Source organism: Miscanthus floridulus, chromosome 4 (genome assembly GCF_019320115.1).
Source record: "Miscanthus floridulus cultivar M001 chromosome 4, ASM1932011v1, whole genome shotgun sequence".
Classification (NCBI taxonomy): domain Eukaryota; kingdom Viridiplantae; phylum Streptophyta; class Magnoliopsida; order Poales; family Poaceae; genus Miscanthus; species Miscanthus floridulus.
The window spans coordinates 120042995-120062114 of NC_089583.1; the positions used below are offsets into that span (position 1 = coordinate 120042995).

Below are 19120 nucleotides of genomic sequence, written 5' to 3' on the forward strand. Positions count from 1 at the left end.
TGAGGGTAGGTTGGTATATGTAGGTCGGGGACCTGCATATGTCGTGTGGTCTGGAATCCCCAGCTGGATTTAATCGGTTTGAATCGTCGTTGCTCCTCGGTTATGGAAACTCAACTCACTGTTCATCATCGTAGTATTAATAACTGGAACTTGAGGCTGGTTTGAGAAAGTGTTGGATATGAAGTTTCACGATCTCAATGTGGATCGTGTCCACTTTGTATATGATCTTATGAAGTTTTAAATGTTGATGTATAGAATGTTATTAAAAATCTTTTACGCAAAAGAACTTTGATTATTGCTAAAGCCATACCTTGAACCCCTGAGCCTGCATTCCTAAGTTTATCAGTTCTTATTTCAGTTAAGTCTTGTTGAGTACTTTTGTACTCAGGGTTCGTTGATCCTTGTTGCAGGTGAGCCTCATGAGCAGATCTGTTTTGGATCGTGCTGCATGACTATTGTTCGATCTGACGATGAGAAGTAAATGCGTGGCCCTTGGGCAGGGCAACTTTTTGTGTGATCTGTAATATGTTATAATACCACTCCACTACTACGTTTTGTAATATTAACCGAACTTAGTTGTATGGTTTGAAATAAATGGTTTGTAAACTATGTTATTGTAAGTCTTTTGCTGTTTTTACTCTGATATATATATTTGAATAAATATTGTAATACTGCAATGACTCTGTAATGTGATCCTGCTTGAAAATCGTGGATGATTTGGGGTTCCCCGAGGACACCCGACAGTCTTCTTAAGTTATCGGGAACATATGCATAGTCGTCAGAGGTCATTGGACAGTGACAGGTGCATGTGGGCCCTATAATTTAGGAGGTTCTACCACAGCTAATTTCCAAGACGAATTTTTTAAGCCTAATTAATCTATCATTAGCATATGTTTACTGTAGCACCACGTTGTCAAATCATGGACTAATTAGGCTTAAAAGATTCGTCTCGCAAATTAGTCGCAAGTTATGCAATTAGTTTCGTAATTAGTCTATATTTAATACTCCATGCATGTGTCCAAACATTCGATGTGATAGAAATTTTAGACGTCCCTGTAGAAACCAAACACCCCCTTACCAATGAATCACGTTTCACGTATCAAAAAGATCTGTTTCGACACCATAAAAAGGGGTGTGGCCAGTGTCTGGACGTCCAGAAGCTAGGACCCATCCAGACGCCTGCAATGGCCCCATCTGTCGTGCCTGCACTTTGCGTACCGCCTAACCCCACGTGCCATCTGCGCCTGACCTAACCCCACGCGACGTCTGTGCCCCCGCCCGACCCCGCGCGGCGTATGTGCCCTGCACGATCCCTCGTGCCCCCAGCAGCTATAGCAGGTTGCAACATGTGCAAAAACACCCAATCTAATTTTAAAACATCCATATGCAACATTTGAAACATACGTGACAGATGAAATACTTGAAACATGCGTATTAAACACTCACAAAAATACCTGAAAGACACTTGAAAACCATTGCAAAACATATGCAACATCCAGATAAAATACTTACAACATATATGTGAAACATATGCAACATCTAGATAAATACAATTGCAACATATGTCTCAAAAAACAGATGAAAGATTGGAAACAGACGTTTGCAACATACGTGTACAACTATTGCACATATGCAACATCCCAATTTACTTTTGCAACATCCATACAAAACACTTATAACATACCTCTGAAACACTTGACACATACGCTTGTAATATGCGCTTGCAACATTCGAGGAAGGATGGGAGCGCGAGGTGCAGACGGAGAAGCCCGCTCCGGGTCTGGCCACTCCGGATCTCGTGATGTCGTGAACTGAGGTTGAGCGTCGAGGCGGCGTCGACACCGACAGCGGCAACGGCCTCATGGTGGGGAACGGCGGCGACGGTAGCACCTCGACCCGACGAGGGACGGGGCACGACGCTTAGGGGTGGGGACCAAGCACGGCGCGACGAGGCGGAGCGAGTGCGGCGGGGATGGAGCACAGCACGGCGGCAGACGTGTGGCGCGGCTCAACATGGGATGGGGGTTTTCTGTCGGCGGGCGGACGGCGCGGTGAACCGTGACGAGCGAAGCAAGGAGTTGGGGTTTTCTGTCGGCTGTCGCAGCGTAGATGGAGTAGATAGAGGAGAGAGCGTACAAGGAGACGGGAACGGGTCGCCGGACGGACGTCCACGCTAGAGTATTAGCGATAAAAAACTAACACATCAATAGAAAATGTACATTCCCCTTTTTATAAAGAAAGCTTGACACAAATGTTCCATGTCCCCAGCTATCCAACATGTTAGAGGCATAAAAATTGTAGATGTGCATTGTTTTAAATTTTTGTTAAAGCCATAGATACTCCTTTCGTTTCAATTTGTAGGGTAGTTTGGTCTTACAATTTGAAAAGGTGAGGGAAAAATCGAAAGCCTGCCTGCACCTGTCGGCGGTACAGTTGGATGCGGCCACGCCGAATTGATTGGCTATTATACTATAATAAAGTACGTCGACTCCAGGGAAGTCCCCGTCTAGTACTTTGTATATGTAAGCCCGTGTTTAGTTGTTTGGCCAAAATCAAAAAAAAATGCTACAGTATTCATCACATCGAATCTTGCGATATATGTATGGAGCATTAAATATAGGCGAAAAAAAACTAATTGCACAGTTTGGTTAGAAATCGCGAGACGAACGTTTTGAGCCTAATTAAAACATGATTGAACACTAATTGTCAAATAAAAACGAAAGTGCTACAGTAGCCCAAAATCCAAAATTCACCCAACTAAACACCCTCTAAACTAGTGGAAGGGGCGCGCCGCATCAGTCAGCTAATCGTGTTGGTGTTGGAGTTGTTCCAAATTCACTCCAGGATATAGGCCGGGCTTCTGACGGAGCAAAGCGGAGGCCCGTCGTCGGAGGCTTGGGCCGGAGCGTAGGGTACGGTATATACACCCTTGCTAGGGTTTCGTGGAGACTTAATTCTCTTGTAAATCGTGTGTCTCTTCTGTGGTTTTTCCCCTTCACATCGGAGGGGTTTTCCATGTTAAATCGTGTATCTCTTCTGTGGCATGATTCTTTACATCATATTCCTATACGTTGTTCATAACAGTTGGGTCCTGGAGCGGTGGAGACTGAATCCACAAACAGTATTGTAGTTAATAATCTGGAAACCACGTGTAGCTAAAGAATCATTAGAGGACATGGACACGTGAATCGTAAGTACGAAGAACCATTAGAGGACATCTAGTATATATTACATTTGTCCGGGTAGGTTCAACTGGTCTTTGAGCCCTCAGATAAACAAGCATCTAGGTTCTTCATAGTACTACATGATTCCACTTGTAGCTAAGGAACGATAGTTTAAGGTAGAATAGCCTGTCTAATTTACAGATAGCAGGCCTAGGAACAGGTTTGTTCATTGTTAGTACAACAAGATTTTTTTTATTAAGTCCATCTGACATCTTTCATGATCTAACAGACTTGACATGTGCAGGAATCATTGTCCATGCTGAGCTTGTGAAGCATAGTCATGCACATGTCACAAAATGGTGTAGCACATACTCTGTTGAGCGACAACACCTGGTTGCACAAAGAATTTGGTGGATCAATAGATGATAGATATACAATATGATTTGTACAGTGTAGGAAAGAGCCATTTGAACTTGCATACTCACATGATAAATTCTGCATCATAATCAGAATAAATCATCCTAAACTTACTTGCAACCGACCTAAAGTATCCCAATCGATAAAAAGAAATCCTTCAATTCTTCATGCTTAGAATGTCTACAAGCAAATCAGAGGCTTTCAGCAATGTGCAAGGAAATTACACTATAACATGGCATACTTTTGCCAACACTTTTTACTGTAGGCAAAGGGCACCTTTGCCGACAGATAACCTCCATGGAAAGTTTTGACGTCAGTTTAGAAACAGTCGCGTTAGAAGCCGTCGGTGAAACTTTTGCCGACAGTTAAAGAATCCTTGACACATTTTGTGTAGCGAAATGGTGCACCTACGCTGACAGTTAACCCTTTGCCGACAATTAGGAACTACGCCGACAGTTAAAACCTTTCACGACAGTTTGTGTGTTGGCGAAACTATTTCCAAGGTATTTTGTAAATCATGCCTTGTCCAGCAACTAAACTGTCGGCAAAACTTACCACAGATATAGATACAAATACAATTTGAATAATTTGACAAATCCACTTTTGTTCATATAGAAGGCATCACATTAAGCAAATTCACATGATTTTATAGAAGTAATATATTAGATCTTCCATACATACACCAACTGGATTGGCGGTCAAGTGATGATCATAGTATATATATATAGCAGGTCAAGTGATGATCATAGTACATAGAGCCATACATATACAGGCCCAAGATATAGATTAGTCACTAGCAGACATATATAGACATATACTACAAGTCTTGTACCAACTAGTTATGGCTAAAGCTAAGAGATCAATAGATCATGACTTGGGCACAAAAGTGGCATTCAACACTTCCATATGTCTTTGGCCTACACGATAGTAGGTGCAAACAAAAGAACAGAACTGCAATTAATGTCTTCCTCCAGCAATTCTCGGACACTTGTTGCCACTCCAAAATACTTGAACACCAACTGAGTGCACATATGGTTGCTTCCACTCCAGAGAACATGTAACAGCTCTCTGATCAAACCTCAAAAGGTTGCCAATCCAAAATACTTGCAACACCACATAGCTTAAGTACCTAACATGAGAAAAGGCAAAATATCAGTGAAATGTGCTTTGTATCATTAACTCTTGCTTTGTTATTGGGCAGCAAAGGAAGGAAGTAAGAATTCAATGGAGTAACAACAGCTGCAACAACCTGATACTATCTCTATATAAAGTAGTTATAGCTTGAGTGGCTACCAAACTTACTGAATCAGCACCTCAGTGTATATAGAAGATCAGAAGGAACACAAATACATATGGCAGATCAAGGGAGTACACATAATTACGTTAATCATATATAGGACCACAGCCTCATTGTTTTTCTAGAAATTCTTCAACCTATATAGCCCCTGCTTTTGACATTATTTATCCTGAAAAAAAACAAAAATGAATTAGTACAGGATTCTCATGAAATAGTAGTGCAAGTATGTAAGCAATCAACAATTAGTTCAGACCAACAAAGCAATTATGTCAAAGAAAAATCTACATAGCACCAGCAACAATTGATGGCGTGAGACTTACTTCCTCTTTCTTTCAGCAACAATGACCCCATCTATATCAGTCCTTACATGTACAACATCTCCAAAAAGACCATTGAGATAAACATTTGTATCCAAATCAGGCATTGGGTTATGTATTTCATTATCAACCGCCATATCATAAAGATCATGTGGTTTTGACCGGGCAACAACATGCCAATCTGATTCATGACCTTCCTTAACATAGTAAACCTGTACAACTTGTGATGCCATGATAAAAGGTTCATCTAACATATTTTCTCCGGTATTGAATAAATGCTTTAAATTAACACTTGTAACCCCAAATTGATCTTTTTTACCCATTTATCTTGAATGCGATTGACCACCCAATCACATTTAAACAAAACTACGTTTCCTTTGTTGCGATAGTTTAACTCAATGATTTCTTTGATGATGCCATAGTATATCTTGTTTCTCATAACTGGGTCCACATTGTTTCCATTTTCAAAGCAAGAGGTCCGGGCAACCAAAGCTACTCCACTGCCTTGAACTGGTCTACCCTCATCATAGGAGGACGTATGAAATTTAAATCCATTAATTGCATAGCTATTGTATGTTGTTGCAATCATGAAAGGTTCATTTGCCAAAATGTGTATCTCTTCCGGTACTTCTACACCACTTTCAACTAACCCTTCCACCTATAAACATCACATTATGTCTAGTTAATTTAAGTGTATTAGATCTGAACAGAACATGTTAATCACGCCTTTACTTACATGCTTTCTAAACCAATCATGAAACGTTTCATGATGGATACGAGTCATTTGTCGCTGATTGTGGCGACCAATCGAGGAAAGGTACTCCATATGTTTGCTGCAAAGGTGTGGTGCCCATTGAGAAATGTATAGATAAGAACACGAGAAATGCAATATGTGTCAAGTTATGTGGATTGCTTACTTCAAGTATGGTTCTATCTTATCATAGTTGAACAATACATATCTATGTGCTTGAACCCAAGTCTTGCATTCTAAGGATACAGTGCACTTGCCACTCAAAGCTTGCCCTGTGCTTTGAAAGAATGGTGTAGTACAAATTTCACAGTCCATACTTTCACCATTTCCTACTTGTCTAGTCTCATAGCCTTTCAAAAATTTGGAGCAGAAAGTAAGACTCTCATCAAATTTGTAGGCCTCACAAATTGATCCCTCTGGATGTCTTCTAGTACGAACAGAACCCTTCAACTTCATCAAATACCTATGAAGTAACAGTTTTAGCGTGGAATCTAACTACAAATATGTTCAATAGCAATTGAAAATAGTTTGGTACCTCTCTACTGCCCAAATGCTACAATAGTGTACAAGACCAACAAGTCTTGCTTGAACAGGCACATGCACAATCAAATGTACCATGATATCAAAAAAAGATGGCAAAAATATAGTCTCAAGGACACTTAGTGTCTTAGCTATTTTAGCCTCTAGTTTTTGCATATCACTGATACTAATAGTGGGTGAGTAGATCTTGAAGAAATTTCTCACATGAATTAATGCTGCACTTACTCTTTCTAGCAATATATTCCAAACAGCGATGGGAAGTAAGTGCTTCAACAATATGTGGTTGTCATGGCTCTTTAATCCAATTATCTTCTTCTCCTTAACTTGCACATTACGACGCATATCAGATGCATAACAATTTGGAAACTTCACATCCTTCAATACTTGGCAAATGCTTCCCTATCATCAGGACTCATTGTAAACTGTGCTACAGGTAAATAGAAGTTATCTTCTACACTAACAGGATGAAGATCACTTCTAATGCCAAGTTTCTAGATGTCCAAGCAAACATTTAAGTTATCCTTGGATTTTTCCATCGGTGTCCAAAAGTGTGTCAATAATATTCTGACACACGTTCTTTTCTATGTGCATAACATCAAAATTATGCCATAGAAGTAGGTCTTTCCAATATTGCAACTTAAAACAAATGGATTTTCTTTTCCAAATAGTTGGTGGCTCATTAACTTTCTTACGTTTTTGCTTGGATGGCTCCTCTGTAGTTGGATTGCACTGACGCTTGGCTGGCTTCTTAGTTACTGGGTCCTTTCCGAAGGTTGTGGTGCATATATTGGCCGTCAACTCTAATATTTCCTCTCCACTAAGAGGTCTAGGTGCTGACCTAAGTTCTATGGTACCATCAAATGAATCTGCATCAAACCGAAATTTGTGTTCGACATCTAAGAATCTATGATGGCCCATGTGGACACACTTGCCTCCCTTTTTCAATTGGAAAGAACATGTATCTAAGTGGCATTCAGGACAAGCAACTTTGCTAGAAGTGACGCATGCCACCAAATAACCTAGACCTAGAAAACCAGATATGGTGCAAACTATGGCAGCATGCAGTTGGAAGGGTTCACGCTTAGAAGCATCATATGTTCTTACACCATGAGCAAACATTTCTACCATATCATCCACCAGTGGCTCAAGAAAGACATCCATATCACCACAAGGTGCCTTAGGTCCAGGGATCAACAAGGATAGGATGAAATTTTATTGCTTCATACACTTCCAAGGTGGAAGGTTGTATGGGATCAGAATAAGAGGCCAAATGCTATAAGTTGATTTCATGGTCCTAAAAGGATTAAAGCCATCGCTAGCTACAACTAGTCTAAGATTTCGACTCTCTGAGGAAAATACTAGATGCTTAGAGTTAAAATCTTTCCAGAAAGGAGCATCAGCAGGATGCCTCAGCAAACCATCTTGTGTGCGTCCTTCATCATGCTACCTTGTGTCACTTGCTATTTTTGAGCACATAAAATACCATTGTAGCCTTTTCTTTATAGGAAAGTAACGCAAAACTTTCCTAGGAACCCTATGCACATGTTTTCCACTAGGACTACTATTTTCTGATTTCCATCTTGAAGTATCACAATTTGGACAAACATCTTTCTTCGCATGCTCCTTCACGAACAAAGCACCAACAACATGACTTTGACATGTTTTAACGAGGTTTAGGCAATTTTTGTGAGGGTATCATGACACCCAACACCACTACCACCTAAGCCATGCTCAAGTACTCACTTAGAGGCAACCAACAGTACGAGAACATGAAGTTAGTGTTTAAACAATTTGGTTAGAATTTGAGTGTCAAAACGACATTGTCTACTATCATTTTCAGACTTAGAAGAGGGCAAGGTTCGGTTAGAACTAACAACCATTAGCACTTTTGTTGCAATTTTTAATATGTCTAAACCTTATTAATTTCAACCAATGAATATTTTACTCAATAGCCCATACTACATACTAACCCATAGGAGCAAAATATTTAAGCACCTTTTAACTATTTTGCTCAATATAATTCACCAAAAATGACGTTCGTAACCTAAGTTCAATTTCTTGTTGATTCAACAGAAAGTTCTAGTTTAAATTTTGGATTCGATTTTTGAGCTCCCAAAATCCTAGTTAACAATATTCACTTCCCAAAATTAAAGTTGTATTCTTATCTACACTATCTACTCATCATTTTTACATAAGCACTATACATACGTTATATTTTGTTTTTTTGTTTACAGAAATTGTTTTTCGTTGCCTGTGTGTTTTAACTTATTAAAATTCAAAAACTCATTCGGCTACATTCTCCGAGGCCTTAACCTAGGTGCTAAGCAGGTTCATAACACCAAAGGTGTTACACTTTTGTTACTCCATCGCCCAACAAATTTGATATAGAGTAATCTTACAATGAAATGTAGCTTCGAGTACTTGCAACCTGGATATAGTTCCTTGCCAGCATCTTCTACCATTTTGTAAAAAGCTTCCATATCCTCATCGTGCTGCTTCGTGTTGTTTACTTCTAAGTCCCCCTGAACATCTAAACCCCCTGCTATGTCTTGAAGTAAACTAGAAATATCATCCTCTTCATTTGGGTCCCTACTTTTACCCTTTCATGTTGGCTGCTATCTGTGAAAAAACTAGAACTAGGTTCACCATGATTTACCCATGTTATATATCCATCCGTAAGTCCCTCATATATCAAGTGCTCAAGTACAATACTATGGACCCTCTAACAAGAGTTCTTGCATGCCTTGGAGGGACACAAAATCTGATTTCCTTTTGCTGAATTACTAAAGGCAAACTCTAAAAACATATCCACTCCTTGTCTATACACAAGGGTTTGCCTACATATGATTATCAAGATATCAAACCAAACACCCTATGCTTGCAGACTCTAGTATATGGTCATAAGTTTATAATGTACCTAGGCTAATCCATCCATGTTTTATCCATGACGCATCTCTTACAAAATGCAGTGTCAAAATAGTGAAATATACAAAGAAAAAATATCTAACCTCACATCTGTTCTTAGTACTCCCAAAAGAAAAAATATCATTCAGACCAGATTAGTTTGTTCAACAAAAAAATAAAGATCATGCCAAACAATTGTCCAAATTAAATCAATTTCACCACACTTGATGCTAAAAAATCGTCTCACCACAAGCCATCAACAAGAACTATAGGGGAAATTTAGTTCAGTTTTAAGAAACCAAATCATTACATCACAGATCACACACAACCTGCAATTCTAAGCCAAATACTGAGACAAAGTTCATAAGAAAAGGAAAGCATACCAATCAAGCAATGACAGCAGAAGAGCAGATGAAGACTAGAAGGCCAACTTGCTCGTGCTCCTTGTAGATAATATTACCAATGCTAATTAATCACACAAGGCAATACAAATAAGCAAAGTTTAAGAAGGTGCTAGGCGCTTTCTAGGCGCTAACCCCTAGCCTAGCGCCTAGGCTAGCCTAGGCCAGCCTAGGCGTTTCAAGGCGTTTTGCCAATTTAGCGCACAACATATATATATATAGTAGAAATACTGAGTAAATTAGTTAAATAGAAGCATAGAGTAGATGAATACAGTATATAAAAGAGAGTGCAGTAGACATACCTTAGTGGCTTACTGGCTTAGGCTCAGTAATCAATAGACAACTTATTCCTAGTTCCTAAAACAAGGATGGATAGCTTATAAATACTCAATAGACAGCAAGCAGTTCATCAAAAAATAGAAAATAGCAAGTTGACACTTATCTGAATGATTTCAGCCATCTCCCATCCGTGAACAGACCATATCAGCAGCTAGTAATTACAAATTTTAAAGCACAAACAAAGTGGGTAGGACAACAGTATATAGGTGTCGGCACAAAAATTTCGTTCTGTGCCGAGGGTATACGAGCAAGCCAGAAGGGTCTGCTCGATGGAGTTGTAGATCCGCTTAGCTTCAACGCAGGGGTGGTCGATCCTACGTACTCCTTCCGAGACGTGCCAGTCAATTTGACCCTGCAATTGACAAGGAGAGAAAGTTAATCCGTAATTTAAGGCGGAACGTGCCGGTGTTGCCAGATAGTCCCGAATGTGCGGCTCTGAGAGCCGATATGGAAGATAGTCGATTTCAGCATACTCATAAGAATAAATTAATTAAAGCTCATGGAATTATGGAAGGTAAATTGGTTGTCGCTCAGGATAAATCTCGTTATTTAGACAAACATTAGTCAATAGCAAAAGGATGTCAACAATAATTAATTTATGCTAAGCCAATGACTGCAAGTAACCGAATTCCTTTTATATAGAATAAGCGGCTCATCATTATTTAACCCTCTAATAAAGATAAATCTAGTGAACATATTAGATCTCGTCTATCGCTATGACCAGTGGGGCATGAGGCAGAATCATGTAGGCCGTAGAAACAACAATAGATTTGACGACTCTAACTCATTACTAATATCAGTGGGGCATGAGGCAGAGTCATGCAGGCCATAATACAATAATAAGATCATGGGACTAACACATCTTTTAACCTATCTTTACTTCAACGGTCTTATAACGTGAACTGCATATGTGAAAGTACTCGATATCGGCTAAAACAGTCGATTCAGGCATAGCGCATAGTTAAGGTCATGCCCTATCCGAAACAAATCTACCAAATAACGATCCCCACTCCACAGTGCTAACATGTGGGGTGTGAGGCAGAATCACATAGGCCATGATAACGGTCCATGGAACGGTTTTCGTTAGACAACAGATCTATTCAAGATAAAATATGCCTTAACTGCACACTATGCACGATCAAGATTGACATAAAACGGCTGATAAAACATAACTCATCGTTTAAGATGCATATTAGATCAGTTTAGATTAACAAACGATAGGTTAAACGGGATGTAAGGCCGATCTAGATCAATTCCAATCGGACAAAGTGATATTGCTGTAATTAAATAAATAATGGAAGCAATAAGCAATATCGGTAACTTAATGAATCTATCCGAAGAAACGCCACCCTTAGATAGAGCCGATAACTTGACCTTAATCTAGTTCGAGCAGTGGAGGTCGACCGGATCAATGCAACCTTACTTGAACTAGACAAGAGTTGATAACTAGCTTATACCAGAGTCGCAGTGGAGGTCGACCGGATCGATGCAGCCATATGAACAGAAGTATAAGCCATGACGGTACTTACAGATAAGCAATAGAGGTCGACCGGATCGATGCAGCCATGACGGTACTCCTAAGGGGTGGCCAGAGCCGAAAAAAGTAAGTAACTTATATTTGATTGATTGTGTGTCCTTTACAATAGCCGGGGTCCAATATTTATACCCAAGACTTACGCATGACTCCTACCTAAGCACGACTCATCACAATTTTTGTCCTAAGAGAAAATGTTCCGAATTTAAGATGACTTGGACCCTAATCTACTGGCGCCGATCATGTTTTGTTCAGGCGCCGATCATAGCCTTTATCGTTATCTGCTGGTGCTATCTGAAGAAAGCCGATTCCAGTGTTGCATTCGAATCAGCTGATACCAATCTACATGCAATTGATTCCTTGATGACATAATCTTGAGAGCTTTTCGAGTCCCTGTGATTCTTCTTCCAAATTTTTGTGTAAACAATAGGCACATATTATATTCAGGCAATCACAAAAATATATTTAGGCAATCACAAAAGACAGATTCAGTATCCATCCATCCATTCATTATTCACAGAAGAGAATATATTCAGTATCCATCTATTCATTCAGTATTCACTTGAATCACTTCAGTCATTCAGTATGCAGGGGAGAGGAGCAGGGGAGAGGAGCAGGGGGACTGACCTTGGGGGCTGGGGCAAGAGGGGTGCGCTAGTAGGGATGAGCTTCCAGGTGGGGACAAGCACGACCGGCGGGGATGACCTTCCAGGTGGGGACGAGCATGACCAGCGCTGGCGGGGAGAAGGTCGTCCGGCGGGAGGAGCGCGTCCGGTGGAGAGGGGAGCGCTCGGCGGGAGGAACACGTCCGACGGAGAGGGGAGCACCCGGCGGGGAGGAGCAAATGGCAGGCGGGAACTGCGTCCTCTCCCTCTTATCCTTCCCGCCTATTTTTGCGTAGCCGAAGCCAGCTACGCGCCCACGCTCGGCCACAACGTCCGCCTCTGCGTGGGAAGTCTTCACGCACTCGCCCGCTGCGGCAATTTTTTGTGCGCTCGCCCTCTGCATCCGCTTTCGCGCTGCCTAATCGTGCCTCCACGCCGCCTAGCGCCCAGATGTCCGCCTACCCCCATAGGCCAGGCGGGCACCCTTCGACTAGTGACTAGTCGTGCCTAGGCGGAGCCAAGGCATTGCCTTTTTGAACTTTGCAAATAAGTCAAAAACCTGAGCACAACCAAACTTACTTCCAAGCTACAGTTGGTGCCGACTTGTGTAGAAAAAAAATCGATGAGTTGAATCCTTTAGTGCTTCCTTATTGGATATTTTGCAATATGCACAAGAAAGAAAGAAATACTCAGAACTGATCTTCTTGCAACGAGGAGACATGTATGCATTTCAGTAGTTCCAAGACTAACTTATACTTCCACTTGCAGCTTAAAGTTCAATTGATTCCCTTCTCTCTCTTTTTATATAGAACAATCATAGCATGTTTTTTTTGCATAAAGGAACATAGTAAAAAGACTATGAATTCCCATCAGTGCGAACTTTGCCTTCATATACTATAAATAAGTTGCAGATCCAGCATAAAAAACTTACATGCAACCTAATTGATTATGCCGTGTACAAGATCTTGAATCCTGCTGGTTCCTCTGCAAAATCAACTAAGGCAGTAAACATCACATCTAAATTGATTCTCCAAAGAGGGGAAGAGATGGCAGGCAAGAGAAGTAACCCAAACATTGAATCTTTGTAGCCTTTCTCACTACAACCAAGAAAAAAATACAAAAAAGTAAGCTGTGCTGAAACCCTAGCACGCAGGGGAATGGGGATGAGAGGACGGGGATGCGGAGATGACGCACTTGGATGCGGAGGGGAATGGGGATGCAGCAGCGGCACCACTCTTGCTGGCCGGCGGTGGGCTAGGGTGACGGCGGGCTGGGGCAGCGGCGCCCGTTGGATTCAGCGGTGGGGACCTATGGCTATAGGCTGCGGGGCTCCGGCTAGGGATGACTTCAGCGCCGACAGGATTGGGAGGCGGCGATTTGGGCGGGCGTCAGGGGCGTCGGCCATGCCGTGTGCTAGCCTCTGGCAGCGGCTCCTGGCGGCGCCCGGCGTCAGAGCTGTGGTGGCGGTGCCCGGCGACTGCGCCCTAGCAAGAGCGAGGTTTTTCTTTTTTTTCTGAGTCTGCGTGAGTGGAAAGGGGAAGGGAGCAAGAGACGAAGGGTTGGCAACCTATTTTAGTGGCCTCAACTTAGCGTTTTCCCAATCAAAAAAAATATTTAGCCTTTTAGCTCCCGCGCACGGTTCTGTTTTGGTGCGCGGTCTCCCGCCCACACAGGCATCTCTATTTTGCTTCAGCACGTACCCCTTCGCCGACACTTGGACAGTGGTTTAGGTAGGCTACGACGACACTCTTTTTGTCTAAAACTTTCGCCGACACTTTATGTGTTGGAAGGAGAAATGCCGACATATAAGTTGTAGCCTTATATTACTATTGCCGACACTTTAAGTGACGCTAAAAAGGTAAAGAATTGCCAACACATTACTTGTTGTGAAAACCCTTGATTTACCAACACATAATTGTAGGGAAAAGTGGGTCATGGTGTAGTGTTATGGAGTTGAGGTAGTAGTGGCAAACCAAAAACATATATCACCTTGCACATGCCATAAACAAATCTCTAGCCAAAGGCCTTGCATTTATAACACCAAAAAAAATTCCAAGGCACAATATTGTGAAGATGTTTCATGGTGTGGCAGCAGTTTGTAGTGGCTGATCAAATCAACAGCACCAGTGAGCTCCTTTGGCCCTGAAATACAGAGATGATATTATCAAACAACCACATAGCCCACGAATAAGGTTTCAGAAAAGATAGATGCATCGATATATCTACGAAGCGAAATTTAATCTAGCTTACAATAGACATTAGATGCAATATTGCAGCAAATAAAGCGGCTTTGTGCACCATGTCACAAAATACTAACGGTCCAACTAACGCATTGTGAACTATATTAAAAAAATTTACCTGTCCAAGTCAATGCAACGAACAGAGCACGCGACGTTGAAGGCCTTGCAGCAGGACACCAGCCCCTCCCCTGCGGGCGGTTGTTGTGGCCTTGCAGCAGGACACCAGCCCCTCCCCTGCGGGCGAGGAGGGGCAGGCTCGTGGACGCTGGAGCAGGGGTCGGGATTGTGGCCGGGCGAAGTAGGCAGGGGACGTGACATGGACGCGGATGCCGGACCGGAGCAGGGTGGGGACGCGGAGGACGGGATCGACGGCGAGGTCGCGGCGCGCCAGGAGCAGGGGCCATGTCGCGGCCGGGGTCACCGGAGGGTGCGCCTATGCGCACGGCGGACGCGGCGAGCCGGGACGGACGAGGCGGCGCGAGCGCGCTGGGGCCATGGGCGGCTGGCACGACGGGGGCCGGCGCGGGAGCAGGCTGGGAGGGGCGGCGCGCGCGGGACGGCCGGGACGGCGGTGCGCCCTTTGTGCGCCAAGGCGCCCTCCCGGCCGGCCACCACGACGGCAAGGCGGGCGGGGGCGTGCGGCCAAGGGAGGCAGGCACCAGGCCCCCGGGCACCCGGGCACGGCCCCTGCTGCCCTTTGCCAGCCGGCGCAGCAAGGGGCGGCCGGCCATGGCCATCCCTGTGGATGCGGGCTGGCAAAGGGCAGCAGGGGCCCATTAGTCAACCGGCTAGGCGCCAATGGCCTTGGTGCCTAGCTTGGCGTCAAGATCTACGGCGCCAAGCTAGACGTCAAGATCTATGGCTCCGCGCTGGCTGCCAGGTTAGCCCCCCACGCCGCCATGGCCACGAGAGCTAGGCGCCAAAGACTCCGGCGCCGAGACGTGTAAGATAGACGCCAATAACGACAGCGCCGAGGTGATGGTCTATTTTATGAAAGGATATCTACATGAGTATATTTGCGAAAAACTTTTTGAAAAAGGACTAAAAACCAAAAAATTCGGGCTCCTTTTCTGGTTTCTGCTGGTGCTGGTTGCTGGACGCTGCTGGTGGTGCCAGTGCTGCGCTGCGCAGGCACCAGGCAGCTCCTGCTGGCTTCTTCTGCCTAGTGGGTCGCGCGACTGGCGGCCCGGCGGGTTCTGCGGCCACTTTGCTGCACGCCCTGCACCAGTAGGCAGGATCGCAGGAGTGCAGGACACATGACCCACCTAGGCCTGCCGTACTGGGAAATTCTGCGTTGGTACCATGTCAATGTCAGTGACTCATGTATCAATGACACCGTGTAAGACGTCATCCATAATAATAGTAAATATATAAATGCCCTGGGTTCTGAAGCGAAAAAAAAAGTAGTCACAAAAAAAAAAGGTGAAAAAAAGGCGCCCTGGCCTGGTCCTAGTATCAGCGTGCCATGCAACAACAAACAAACAAAAGCAAGGATTGGATTCCTCCTACAGATTGATCTGCCCTGGTACTAGTAGTCTTGTTGTGCATCCGATGCCGCTCGCTCGCGGCTCGTCACATGTGCGTGCGCATATCCATCCGTACGTGTCTGTGTATCTGGCTAGTCCGGAGCTTTGGTCAACAAGCTAAGGCTGGAGGCACGAAGGGGAAGGGAGGGGAAAGATACGGCGGCAACGATCGGAACAGACCAAGCAATGCAATGGCGCAGCGCACCAGCAGCTAGCGATGGACGGATCGTTGTACATCGGATCGGACTATGGGTGCAAGGTAGTACATGCATGCCGGGACCGCGGCCGGCGCAAGGGCAAAAGGATCGCCGCGGCGGCCGGGACGGACGCGAGCACGGAGGAGCTAGGATAGGAAGAAGAATTCGCAGCCGCGCAGCGGACCCTGGAGCGCTCTGCCACGGAGACGGAAGGGCATGAACGATAGTGGCACGACTGCGAAGGAAAGGGGATCCCCCGCCAGTTCAAAGTGAGTCCATCTATCCAGTTCCCCACAAGTAGAATGGATTCCTCCATGGAAGGTCAATTTTGGTTCCTACAGTTGTCGATTTTGTTCGAAATGTTAGGTTTTAGGGTTTAGGTATGATTTGTATTTCGATTTTGTCGATGTAGGTACTGCTGGAGATGTGTTCACGTTAGAGGTTCACCATGGTGGTTTTTTTGTGGGTTCGGGTAATCTCAAATCATATGTGGACGAGAAAATTGATTGGTTTGATGGGATTGAGACAGACACCTGGTCGCCTCTTTCGTTTGGAGATTTTGCACAGCAGCTAGGATATATGGAGAACACTTCCTTGAGGATTTATTGGCTGTTACCTGGGAAGACAATTGCAGATGGTTTGAGGATTATTGTTTCTGACCACGATACCAATGTAATGTAATCTGTTCTTAAAAGTTCTCTGCTTTGGTATGCTATTTTGATTATGATGACACTATTGGAGGGGTAGATTGGGATGATGTTTGTTACCAATCCTGTACGCGACTTGCCCAAGGTGATCAGCCCCAGGAAAGTGCCAAAATCTAGATTCATGAACTCTGGACAGAAGTTGCCTGTTTTCTATACCAATTTGGACAACGATAAGGTCGAGCAATTGACTGAAGTGGAAGATATGGGTCCAGAAGCAGGCAATGACACTGAATCTGATGATGATGATTTTGTGGACAGTGACAATGACATACAAGTAGGAGATGAGGACCTTTTGGAGGACAATGTGGAAACCAATGTGGGCAAGGTGAAAGGAAACAAGAAAGCTAAAGGAGGCAAGCTAAAGGCAATCCAAACAATAGTAGCCCAAACATGCTATGATGATGAGGAGACAGATGATGGAAGTCTTGAGCTTCCTGACTCTGATGGTGAGGGTGAAGGGAGACTTAGGTTCTCCTCTTTTAGGGAAGAAGATTTGAATAATCCAACTCTCTCTGTTGGTCTTGTCTTTCCCAATGTGGAGAAGCTCAGAGAAGCCATTACTGAGAAGCCATTACTGAATATAGCGTAAGAAACAGGGTTGAGATAAAGCTACCTAGGAATGACAAAACCAGGGTGAGGCTCACTGTACCGACGGCTGTCAATGGAATTTGTATGCTTCCTGGGACAGCAGAGCTAAGTCGTTTGTGGTTAAGACATACTTTGGGCAGCACAACTGCCAGAAGAAATGGGTTCTGAAGAGATGCACTGCAAAGTACCTGGCTGCTAAGTACCTTGACTCCTTTAGAGCTAATGATAAGATGAGTATAACAAGCTTTGGAAGGACAGTTCAAAAAGATTGGAACTTGACTCCATCCAGGAGCAAGTTGGCAAGGGCTAGAAGGCTTATTTTGAAGACAATATATGGAGATGAGGTTCAACAGTACAACAGTTTGTGGGATTATGGTCATGAACTTAGGAGGAGTAATCCTGGGAGCTCCTTCTACCTTTAATCTTGCTGGCAGTCTATTCAGTACATGCTACATGTCTCTTGATGCATGCAAGAGGGGGTTCTTGGCTGCTTGTAGGCCCATAATATGTCTTGATGGGTGCCATATCAAAGCAAAGTTTGGAGGCCAGCTTCTAACAACAGTTGGTATGGATCCCAATGATTGTATCTATCCTATTGCCATGGCTGTAGTTGAATTAGAGTCTCCTTCTTCCTGGAAATGGTTTCTTGAAACCCTTAAGAATGATCTGCAGATAGAGAACACCTACCCCTGGACATTCATGACTGATAAACAAAAGGTAAAAAATTCACTACCTCATTTATAAGACTTAATATGTTGTGTAGCTGGTTGCTCATTATTTATGTTTAATTTGTTTTTTGCACAGGTGGTGAAAGCCCTAGTTTGGTTTTGGATAATTGATGAAACCTATGAACTAATCCTTGAGCTAAGTGTGTAGACAAGAGCGGATGGTCCAAAGCCAAGTGATGGAGCTAGATGATGGTCATGGTGATGATGGAGACCAAAAAGAGATGATCAAGTGCTCAAACTTGGAAAAGAAGAAAAACAAAAATCAAAGAGATCAAAGCAAAGGTATCAAATATGTTTTTGTTTTGACACTCAAGACACCATAGATGGTATGAGTGTATTTAGGATCGATAGCCGTACTATAAAGAGGAGAAATATTTGGCTAAGCGGTTATCGAGTGCCACTAGGTGAAGTAATTCTTGCATATGCATTTAGGGACCTAGTGTGCTAACAATTAACCCCTTGAAAATGATTATGAAAATACTAACACACATTCATATGGTGGTGTACAATTGGTGGTGTCGGCATATTTGCAGAGGTGATGTTAATGGAGAAGAAATATGTGCTAAAGTGAATGGAGGAGAGCACTCTTGTATTGCAAAAGAGAGAGGGAGCCTGAGTGCGCTCGGCTTCTCTTTCATTGCATGCACTTTGAGAAGGGATAAAATAGACAAGCACTGCATGCACTCTATGCCAAAGAGAGGGAGTGTGTGGCTGCATGCTTGCTTTGTTGATCTAGTGAAAGGACGCACCGCGAGAAGTGAAAGAAACGAGTGGTCAAGGTGACCGGACGCTGAGTCCAGGATGACCGGACGCGTCCGGTCAAGTGATCTGAGGCGAAGGCAGCTGGCTTTATGCGACCGGACGC

The 19120-nt window shown here is 43.6% G+C and overlaps 1 pseudogene; it reads left to right on the top strand.

Moving 5' to 3' along the window:
* The first annotated feature begins 16146 nt into the window (after nucleotides 1-16146).
* On the top strand, nucleotides 16147-18773 carry LOC136552894 (uncharacterized; annotated as a pseudogene).
* The last annotated feature ends 347 nt before the right edge of the window (nucleotides 18774-19120 follow it).